Raw genomic sequence first — 9,489 nt, 5'->3', positions numbered from 1 at the left:
ATAAAGAAGTTTGTTTAATTTCAACCATTGCTATCATTTAATGATATAGTATATTTTTTGTATCATCATTCCTCATTGTTTTTCTATTGCTCAAAAACAATTATTTAAGGAAGTAGTAAAGGTAAACCTATTAAAGTAGGATACGTTGTAACGTGTGGTCCATTGAAATCTCAACTCATAATAATTCAATAATTAATTTAGGTTGAATGATGCAATTAATTCAAACTTCGATATATTAAAGCTGTTATAATTAGTAAGAAAGAAAATTAAACTGAACTCTTTAGGTTCTATACAAGTCGAGAAAATGACACTTGAACGTGATCGACAAATTTCCATTCGCATACTTCTTGACGCTGGGAGTCTTCAAGGCCCCCATCTACACCGTTAGCAAAACCGAAACGTTGAAGAAAAGAGATACTCTGTCAAAAAGGCCAAACAGGTTGCGGGGGAATTAAAGAAAGCAGCTCAGGCAAAATCTATTAGGGCCAATGCTATAGATATTGGGTTTTCATACCAGACTGCCCAGACAGCTATTACGATCAGCTATTAAGGCATTACGATATACGCTTGAACCTTTTTGTGGGGTCAGCTCTTTTCGCATTGGAAGTTTATCGGCTACTGAAAAGTCATATCTGCAAAATTCTTGAACCTTTCGTGGGGTCAGCTCTTTTTGCATTGCAAGTTTATCCGCTATTGAAAAGTCATATCTAAAAGTTTGCATTTTATGATTCAAATCAATTAAAAGTTTGCATTTAATAATCAATTAAAAGGGAAATTCAAGGAAAGCCCCTTCTTTGATTCCTTTAGGGACGGAGATTAAAACATTAGAATTCCTCGTTACAGACGTAGCAATTTGGAAATTGTTTTATGTTTAGGCATTATAACTTTGCTTGTAAGGAAAACACAATGTTTTTGGATACTATAAGCATTGGATTATTTCAAGAATTAGACGATCCAGTCAAGGATATAAAATCTTGTTCAGTAAAGACTCTGAGCAAAAAGCTGATAGTGTTACTTCGCCGTTACAGTTATTTGATAATGGGACTCAAAGAAAGTTACATTGTTGATAATAATGCAATTCTACCAATGGCTAAATGACATCCGGGGAAAGGTATTAAAAATGTTAAATTTTTCTACTAAAGAAACGATAACAATTTTAAGTATTAAATGGGTGGGCTATGGTCCGTCAGAATTAAATGGGCTTCAGTAAAGAAAGAGAGTCAATAATTTTATCAGGTGTTGGTGTAATTTCAACATTAAAAAAAGCATAGATTTTTATAATACTTTTGTCATTCTAAATGTTTTTTTAATGCTATCTCTTTACAAATATTGGTGGAAAATGCCATATCGGAGGAAATTTTTTGGTATGATAATCTTTTTCATCAAAACTACATTTCAGCATAATGAGACCAAGAAAGCGAATGGGTGGTAGGCTCAAATTCCTCGTGGACAAAATCACAAACATTTATTCGAAAGTTTTAGTTGATATAACGAATAATTCCAACATGGAGTGGGGATATGTGATAACATCAAGTAAATACTATGAATATGCTATACTTGAACCTGATCTTATAAATTGATATATTGCCGACTTTTCCGTTTTGCTTCCTGCAACGCAAAGGGATCTTTGAAAAGGACTCAAACTTTCGATTATAGAACGACCGTGGAAATTATTCATCAGAATGATTGCATGCAATATTTTTCAAAATATTATAGAACCATGTTTCTTTGGAATGGGAGGCACTCACAAAAAAATCAGATAACAATACATGACATTGGTGATCATTAGGTTTTTTTTAACGGGAAATTTACTTTTCCTCTTATTAGAAATGCCAAGCTTAACAATGTGCCCTTTCTTTGTCATTATAGAATAATTTTTTTCTAATTCAAAGAAGGACTCTGCGTTGTCAAGGTGTGATGGGTGAATTAGTAATTGGATGGATAAATTATGTTTTCGACTTCCCATATAGCTGACGGAAGAAAATTCACAGCTCAATTTCAAATAGCTAAAATAATTTGGTTTCGAAGCACTTCATTTGAAGATTGTAATAAGCTATTCAACACTATTAGACACGCTTTTTTGGAATATCAACAACTACATATTCTGAGGTCATTTATTAGTTTAAACCTGAGGGGTCTGGAAGATATTATCATTAATAAAACTGCGGGATTATTCTATTTGGCAAGTTATCAAAAAATAAAGAAAGTACTCAAACTTGAGGTCGACTAACTAGCAAAGAATATAACTGAAGGAGAACCTGCAGTTGCCAAGGCTGTTTGTATTATATTAATTTCGACGGATGCAAGATTCGGAGAGCTCAAATTGAAGGCTCTAGGGTGATTGAAGGTGCTTGGGACTTGGCCTTAGATATTATCAGATATCATTCATCAAGCACGTCAAAATAATTTTGGACTTTGTGAAAAATAATCAAACGTTTTAGAAAGAGGAAAAAAACAAACAAAAACGATCTTGTTGTTAGTTTAAAAGTAAATACGCTCTTAATATTATATATTTGTATTTTATTGATTTTGCTAATGTTATTAGATAAGACTCTAATATTAAACCAATCAGGATATCAAACAAAGTCCAATCATATACATGCAAATAAACAAACCCTAAGGAGTTGAAATCAAAAATGAGTTTTTGGGAATAATAAAAAGTCAAATGATGTTCTCTTAGGTAGAATAATAGTTTAATTAATACTTCAAATATTTTATAATACCGAAGATTACAATTAATTAAATTTAATTATTGTCATATTTTATTTCCCTTATTGAATAATTCAACCTTTAAAAACGTAAGAGCATCAATTGAAACAAAAAAATGAATTATTCATTTTTCATAATTAATTTCATGATAAAGTTTTATACTTCCTATTTTTCTTGAGAGAAAATAAGTAAAACATGACAAAACAAGAGATTAATAGTAAAAAGAAAGTTTGAATATACTCAAAACTAAAGTTTTTTATATTCCTTTACTTTTCGATTATATTTTATTGCAAAAATTGGCTCATAGCAAAACAATTGAGCACTTAAAAAATGAAAAAAACTTGTTTAGATGATAATTTAACTTTACTTCTCATAAAATATTTTGTATTTGTACTATTCTTGTTGATATTGATTGAGTTTTTTCTTTCAAATCAGGTTATTTGAACATTTGAAATATAACAATTATGTTGAGAAGAATAACATTAATAATATTATATTTATGAAAAACAATCGAAATAAAATAAACTTATTTCTAAGGTTAAAAGTTATAATTCCTAAGTTGTTTTTTTCTGGAAAAACATGAATAATGTCTCACTTTAACGAGACCCTCTCGGATTTGGATAATTTGTGGCAGATGACCTCAAATTTATAAGTAGATCAAGTGTGCCAAATTTCACAACATACTTTTAATCATTCATGAGATATACATACTTGTTGCAGTAGCTTTTTGGACCAATAAATTTTCAGCGTCGCTTTAATGTCTTATTGCTACGAAATAAAATCATCAAATTAAAAGATTGGCAAATGAGTATTGTCACTCTTTTATTGGTGTTTCACATGTAACTTATAAATGAATTTAACAAAAATGAATTTGTTTCATTAAAAATATAAAGCATCACAAAAACTTTAAAGACAAGTATGAGTACTGTTGAAGTATTGATACCTCATTGTTGTTAGTTTATAAAAACTATTTGACCATATACAATTTTTGAATCAAGTATCTAAAATAACAAATGTATGTACTTAAAAATGTCACAAATCATTTTTATACGTATTACTTAGTCCCATTCATAAAACATGCTTTTACTCGACGAGAAATAATTTATTTTAACCAAATTTTATATTATATTTGCTATACAATAATTGAATGAAATGATTTTTTTTTTGCAAATATATATACTCATATATGAACATACAAAAAAATTTGCTCTCATAATTTATACCTAATTCATTTAGGTCATAATATGTACAATGTAGCACATATAGGCAAATATATATATATATACAAGATTGTCACCTCTGAAAAAAAAACCCATTACATTATATATTCTTGAGACGATTTGTAGCTTATTTTCAGGCTTGTGAAATGAACGCAAAATTGAACGGCGTTCCATGGAACGTGCATTACAGTAGGGCCCCCGAAAATTAACTTTGCTTAAAACAATGCTTTTCAATGTGGGTCATGAGGGGAACCATGGGTGGGGGGGGGCACAGAAAGATGGTTAATGAAGGATTCCTTTCAGTCTACACATGATTCTTATAAAGGAGGCCTTAGCTAAAAATTTATTAGTGTAGGGGGCCTTGACATAGTAAAGTTTGGGAGACCTTAGCTTAAAAAATATTATAGTTATCATATTATAGGCCTTTGACAAGCTTGTACATGGATCCCTAATCTATCCACCCCTTCCCTCTTTTATTTACACCGTCTGATCCCTAAAACCCCTCTTCTAGATCCATAAGAAGCCTCTAACTATTTGAATTTTAGACAGGGACAACTCTGGCGAGGTAAAAAAAAATCATTGTAAAACGCTGGAATTGCACAAAAACCTCAGAAAATTGACTTATTGATTAAAGCTTCTTTTTTTTCTTCAAATATTGTATTTTCTTTATATATTCTATATAAGAACAAAAACACAAGAATCGGACCGATATATATTGGGGGCTCGGTTCCGATTCTAGCGGTTCAAGAACAGGAACTGCTTGCTTGAACTAATTCAAAGGAATGACAATAAGGGCCCAACCTTGGTAAGTTGTTATATGGTTTATTGGGAGGTTTAATTATGATACATGTATCGTAATTCTTGCCTTGGAATCTGTTTAGAGTACATCATTTGCTATTTACATATTGTAATTTGAATAAAGATCTTTACAAAAGTAAATGGATTCATCCCTGTATGATGTCTTTAGCTCCATCGTCCCACATAGTATGTGGGATATTTGGGAAAAAGTATTTAAGAAAATGAATAAAAACCAAATATGGAGATTGTCAGATAAAATGTATAAGGGTTGGAATAATATGAGGTCTTCATTTTGGAGCTTTTTATTTATACTAAATAAGAATCAACAAATTATAATTGAAACTAGGGAATTTATTTTTGTATATTTAAATCGATAGAGAGCTCTTTTTTGTAGATAATTGTTTGTCATGTAGTGCTGATTCGACCTTATGAAATGTTCGGGTTTTGTGGCCCTTCCCTCTCGAAGTGATTTTCTAATCAATCACTATTTTTAGTGGTGTTCTTGTATTTTTGTATCCCTCTAAAAAAACTAAAAAGATGGAGTCCTATCAGTTCACTCCTAATAACATTTTTTAGGCATATGACCTGTTCTTTTTTGGTCTTTTATGGTAACTATAACAGGTCAAATTTCGTAGTTACTGATTGGATACTTTTAGCTGTTTAGTATAGCCTTTTTCAAATCAGAATCTGGACTTTAAAGTAGTTTTGTGTGGATAGGATAATTGAATATCATACTTTTATTCATTATTTTCTTAGTTTTAATATTATTTAATCTTGCCTATGAGTGAAGGAAATAAAAAGATGTGAACTAATCGGATCCTTTAAGATTCGACTCGAATCAATCGTAACAACCCTAGTATCATGTACGTATTAATAGTATGAGAAAGGAATGACAAAAAAAAATAATGTAAATACAAATTATTATTTTGTTAAAAACCAGAGACTCTTATCCTCCGAATAATCTATTTAAATATTTGGATTAACTCTTTTTTTAACAACCGTAAATTACAGTCATACGTATTAATTTATCTATATTAACGTCTATTCTAAGGTCTGTATGTATTTTTGTAGATTAAAATGAGCAGAAACAAGGGGCAGAACATGATTATTAGGGTGGTGATGATCCAAGGGTCATTGACATCTTTTTTCACATATTAATAGCTACATATTATTTTCGATTTGACACACCTTTTCTAGTTGAATAAGGTCAAATAATCCCCCCCCCAAAAAAAAAAATGTAATTATCTGTTGGTCGTTTAATATTTATGTACTTCGTAGAGCTTGTAAAATATAAACAGATTCGAACTCCATCTTTGCATAAATAGAGGCCAAAATATCGAATAATTCGTGCCTCCATTATTATTTTTATAATTTGTATGTAGGGATGTATCAGCCTAAAAATATTGACGTCGAGTCCAGACCCCTTTTAAATTTTATGTCAAAAACCGGACGCAAAAGTCGTCTAATAGAACAATACTCGCTAAAAGACGTCATCACATACGTATTTCAGACTGGGACATCATCATCAAACAATGATCACCATTTTTTATTTGGATAGTAGATCCTATGATAGATAATAGATTTACAGGGCTATCCTGTTTTGAAATCCGTTTGGTGTGGCGTCATTATTGTTTTGTGATGTCATTCAACCGTGATCTAAAGTTGTTTTTTTTTAAATAAATGCATAAAAACAAAAATATATATTTATTGACTTTAGATAAAACGTTAAACTACACTTATTGTTTTGAGGCCTTTATGACTGGGACGGAATGCTTTCATTTGGCACATTCTCATTCCTAATTAGATATTTTGAATCATTCGAATTTTTGCCCTGTACTAAAAAATGTTCTGCACGCTAAAAATGTTGCTCAACATAGGAGGTGGAAACTTGAGACTAACACTTGGAAATAAAAAAGAAAATAGCCCTGCTATTCTTTAATTATACATTTAACAAAAATCTTTATTAATCTTTTTCTGATACATAACCTTTATGCAATTGATTTATTTAATTCAGCCGCCATTGGGCTCACAGATGGTAACAAGCCTCTTGTGAAAAGAGTTGCAAGTATTGCGAATGAAGATTTGTCCATAACAGCCCATTCCTCATCGGTTGAGGCCTTCGTGGCTTCAACGTTTAGGTGATGGATGCTAAAGGCCCTCTTCTGGATGTGTAGCCAGAAAGAAGAGTCGAGGGGAGTCGAGGGGGAGCAATGTTGTTAGCTAAGAAGGTCTGGGTAATCTTGATAAAAGACGGCTTTGTCCTCGCAGAAATTTTTCTGGACCTAGGAGAGCTGTTTGGTATTAAAAACGTGGATCTACGAGTACAAGGCTGCCATAGGCTTTTAACCTTCCGGGGACCCGATCAGGTGCGTCCTTGAAGATACCCGCATTAATGAACGGCTTTTTTCCGGAGTCCTCCATTCTTTATATAGTTTTTTGTGGTATAGCCTCTTTCTAACAATGTAGATGACCTAACCAGATATTCTTGTCAGCCTGGGCACATCTGATGTCCTAAGCCTTAATTATCGCTACAATGACATTTCTCCTCCGATTTAAAAAGTTCAAAAAGCAGCAAGTGCTTGAGATACATGGCTACCAAGGTTGTGCCGGGTTTTCAGGTTCAGCGGCTCTATCGGCCCTGGTCTCGATTCTTTCATTTAAACGGGTTTTGGGTTTAGTTCAGCTTTATTGATCTCGGTTCCGGTCTTGGGTCTCGGTTCTTCTTAATACATGATCATTTTGGTAACATGCACTTAAAATAAGGGGGTCAATAGAAAATTCGGACCCAAGGAAGGGTATTCCATACAAACAGGACCGCAGTTACCTTATAGGTAGAGTGCGTAGCGCCCCAAGTTCCAACAGGGGCCCTGACAACTCGTATAAAGAGGACCTCAGTTTAAAATGTATTAGTGGGGGGAGGCGAGCTTAGCATAGGAAGTTTGGGTAACCCGGAATTAAGAAATATTATTGCTGATATCATATTGTAGGGCCTTGACAAGCTTAGTAGCGGACCTGGATCTATAATCTACCCCACCCCTTCCCTCTTGTATTTACACTCTTTGGTGCCTAAAACCCCTTTTCCAGATCCATAGGAAGCCCTTAGCTATTTGGAACTCAGATACAACTGTATCAGTCCGGCAATATAAAAAAATCAATTGGAAGAATAGGCAAACTACCAACTGATTTTGAGTCTCTTTTTTATTTATTTTTGGAGGCAAGGTTGAGTGATACAATAAAGGTAGCAATCTAGAGAACACAATTGATTATCTATTGTGGATCCAACCACTAATCAAGATAAATAGAGATAATAAGTTCAATATAGATTATATCTTTTTTTAATATTAGGAGTAAGTAATACTATAAGCTTAAGGTCCAAAAAATCCCTCATATCTTTTTTTCGATCCATGGCCAAAGCCGATTCGGGTCTTGGATCTTTTCAGATAATACAAGTTTACTTATACCGTACCCGGGCATGGGGTTTTTTAACTGATTTAATTTTCATGAGCAAATATTCAATTTTTGTCAAGAAGATAAAATAAGGCGAAATATATATTTTTATTTTTATCGAATTTACAAATTTGGAAGTTCCTGTACAGTTTTTGAACTAAAATATGTTCTTCACATAAAAAAAATCCATTGACTATTTTGATACACTACGTAATAGCACGCTTTAAAGGGAAACTACAGTCATTTTTGAATAAATATAATTATTTATTGCAGAAGTTGTAGGAGTATAATTGTATTATTTTTTAAAATGAAATGGCTAATTTATGAGTTTTCTGTTATATACATAAATGCATTTTATTTTTGATGAGGTGGATGGATGTTTGCCAAAAACTGAGGGTAAGAGTCCATGAAATTTTACTATTTGCAATGGACAATAATCTTTTCTTTTTATCGTTAAGAATTATTGTTTATATATGCACTTAGGCATATTCTTTGACTTTATGGAGCCAATTTTGGAGTCGAGGAGGCAAGTATTTTAATTTTGTGTAGAAATGAAGGATCAATGACCTTCAGAAGACTTCCATCTTTTGATCCCTTCTTCAAACCAAAATCCTATTTCTCCATTTACATAAAATCTGTTGTTCTTGCCGTGTGAGCAGGGGCACCATTTTGCTGGAGGACAACATTTTTACCATCAAAAAGGTTGTGTACAGTATTCCTTTCTACATTTATCTGTTTGGCGTGGTCGGTTTGAGAGTGACCTGTGTATTTAAATTCGGTGGCTTTTATGCAAATGTCCCTCACCCTCATTTTTGTGATTATATTGGATTGAAATTGCATTCAAATAACACGACTTGCCGTTTTCCTTTATTTCCATAACTTGACTCTTATATGATTAAAACCAACGTACTTAAGATACATATAGTATGAACTCAAAAACGGTATTATATAGGATTTGATTTTTAAATTGATTTATATCAATCAAGGGCCCTTGTTTAACATTAAAATTATAAGTTCAATATATCAAATTATTTAATAACTATTCTCTACAGAACAATTAACACTTGGTTACAAGAAAAATATAGAAGACTAGCTACGATGTGTTCATTTTCAAAATTTTCGTTTCCTTTGTCAGTTGATGTTGAGTGTGGATGAAAAGCTGGTCGTTCAATGTACCGTTTGTTTACTTTTCAGCCATGGTAGCATTGTTATTATTGATCTACAAAATCTTTAGTTTTAGTTATTTTAATAAGTATGGGGAAATCGTTATCTAACAACCCGTATCGGGGAATCGTATAATAATAGACTCATATTA

The sequence above is a fragment of the Lepeophtheirus salmonis genome, chromosome 2 (genome assembly GCF_016086655.4).
Source record: "Lepeophtheirus salmonis chromosome 2, UVic_Lsal_1.4, whole genome shotgun sequence".
NCBI lineage: Eukaryota > Metazoa > Arthropoda > Copepoda > Siphonostomatoida > Caligidae > Lepeophtheirus > Lepeophtheirus salmonis.
Note: the sequence above shows the minus strand (reverse complement) of the source record.